Below are 2,691 nucleotides of genomic sequence, written 5' to 3' on the forward strand. Positions count from 1 at the left end.
GAAGAAATATGTTGAGTTGATTAAATAGAAATAGGCATTTTTTTTAAGTTTCTGGTATAAACTGTATATTTTTTCGTGAGTACGTTTTTTATTATAACGTGTAAAAATAATATTAGATGTTCAAATTCACTTTATAATTTTAGTTATATGATTTCACCCCCACTGGCCGGAAATCACTCCTTCAACAAACTCAAAGTGGCCCACAAACGATTATATGATAATCACAGTTGTAGCACATTTTGCAGCTCTGGACTTATTTTATTAGTGAGCCAATGGGAATATATATAAAAGGTTGCAGATCCCTGTACTGCACTAAATACAACTACATTTGTAATATTTTTACTTTTGGAGACTTTGTAGGAGAATCTACATACATGTTGATGTTGGGATGAAAACATCAAGCATCAAAGTAGAATTCTTACACTTCATTTATTGCATATTTTATATATAATGCRTTGTAGTACAGTACATTAGTTAAATTTATGACCACTACTCCAAAAACAGTTGAATCATGTAAYTCATAACTATTGTAGCAAAATATCAGTTAAGTTTCTATTTAGCCTAAAAAGATATTTTATTATACGTATTTCTGAAAGCTGTCTGAGGTGGAAATGCCTGTCAAACTTTTGCAAACAGTGAAAGCCGTGTAAAAAAAAGTGCTGCATCTGCAAAGAMACAAGATGATCCATTTTACTCCATCTTGGCACTCAGTGTGCTCATTTTAAGCCATATTTTATGGAACAGATGCCAGCCAAAAAATATGTACTTCATTSGAAATAAAATGACCTCTGACTGCTTGTCCTCTGGCTTTGTGAGCCCGTTGGAATGAACAAGTGTATTAAAAGAGTGCAGCAGGTAATAAGGTCAACCGTCTTTTCAAGTAGGAAAACATGTTTTCTAAAACACAGCATCCTTACTTTTAGTATTTATTTCCTAATAAACAAAACTAGAATTAGAGGCGAGYTGTGTTTAGCTCCACACAGCTCAGATCTGACCTTTTCATTCAACCAGCCAACAACTAATGTAGAAACTCATGAATAACATTGACGAAAAAGCAATCTGTCAGGAACCATCAAGCCAGCTAAGCTGTTAAAGGGACACTTCTGTCAAAACACTTTCATATAGCTAAATGTGTCTTTTGAAACAGTGAAGAGTCAAATGAAGTGAATGGCTCTTAAAAATGTGTCGTAAATGTCACAACAGTGAACCAATGGAAAGAAATGAGTAGAAGACAGGCAAGAGTGGTAATCACTTTACTGCGAGCAATAGACCAAACAGAAAGCCCCCCAAACATCACAAAAATAAAATTTACAAAGCTAGCTATCAAATTGCAGTGTCCCTTTTCCACTCATATAACAGTTTATGAGAGTGAGTGAAGACAGAGACAGAGACTGAGAGAGGAGCTCCATGTGGCACCTTGATTAATGGACAGATGGCAAGGCCACTGAGCCAACTCTTTCTCTCTGTCTGTGTCTGTGTGTAAACTCCAGGGGAGTTCGGTTGATGTGCCTGAATATACTGACTCAACGAAGGTCTATATGTCAGCTACTTTCACACATGCACAGACACACACTCGCAGAAGAGCACATATGTTGATTTCTAAGAACAGAGAGGAAGACAAACGAGAGAACTGAMGAGTTCAGGCACTTTACAACAAGTTCAGCAAATGACTGCATGTTTTGCTGTGTGTGTGTGTGTGTGTGTGTGTGTGTGTGTGTGTGTGTGTGTGTGTGTGTGTGTGTGTGTTTGTGTGTGTGTGTGTGTGTGTGTGTGTGTGTGTGTGTGTGTGTGTGTAACCAAGCCCGGACTAAAGTCTTGTTTGGGCGGTGAGGCAACCTGCTACGTGAGGGCAATTTGTTGTTGGATGGCAGCAAGAGACCATCACCCATTGCCCACATTCTGTTACTGTCTCTGAGCAAACTGCACCATTATTGTGCCACAGGGCACTCAAAGGAGATTGCTCCGACTGGGGAGTTAATGTACTAACTTAGTTGAGCAACACGTCAGTAACCCCCATAGAGTCCAAGGGAGGAACAGGGTTTGGTTCTAATTTATGACATTTGCACTTTGCAAGACCTCTACGATAAAGCCAGTCTCTCCCACATCAAAACAGATTTAGAACAAAAACTAAAAGCTAGTTTTGTTGTCCCATGGAAAGCTGAACTGGAATTCTGAGATCTGTACTTTCAAAAACAGAGACTTGTTACTTGGAGAGTAACTGTATGGATCACACTATCTATGTTAATATGTGCACAAAATGAATTATTCCAATCATGACGAGTGGTGACATGCACCAGGCTTTTATTCAGAAAAGAAGTACAGACGTGCAGAGTTTTTTTTAAACTTTCTCTTAAAAAATGCTGTTCTACTTCCTAGAACATAAAAAAATGTTCTGTGTTCTTCCTCCAGCTTATCATGTACTTGTGTAAATAACTCTGCGTTCATACACTTTCAGCCATCAAAGCATTCAGTAATTTTAAGCTAACTGATGAAATTTTGCTTCCCTGACATATTAGCATCTAGCTAGGCGGAGATACATCAGGTTTAGAGGATGCACATGTGCAGTCATGTTTGTTTTTCACAACCAGAACAACATGATCAGTAAGTGATAAAATGCACGCAATTTGGATTGTCAATTAGGATAAACCAAATTTATTTCCATAGAGTTGAATTAGATCAGAATATTGTGTT

The sequence above is a fragment of the Austrofundulus limnaeus genome, unplaced genomic scaffold (genome assembly GCF_001266775.1).
Source record: "Austrofundulus limnaeus strain Quisiro unplaced genomic scaffold, Austrofundulus_limnaeus-1.0 Scaffold56, whole genome shotgun sequence".
NCBI lineage: Eukaryota > Metazoa > Chordata > Actinopteri > Cyprinodontiformes > Rivulidae > Austrofundulus > Austrofundulus limnaeus.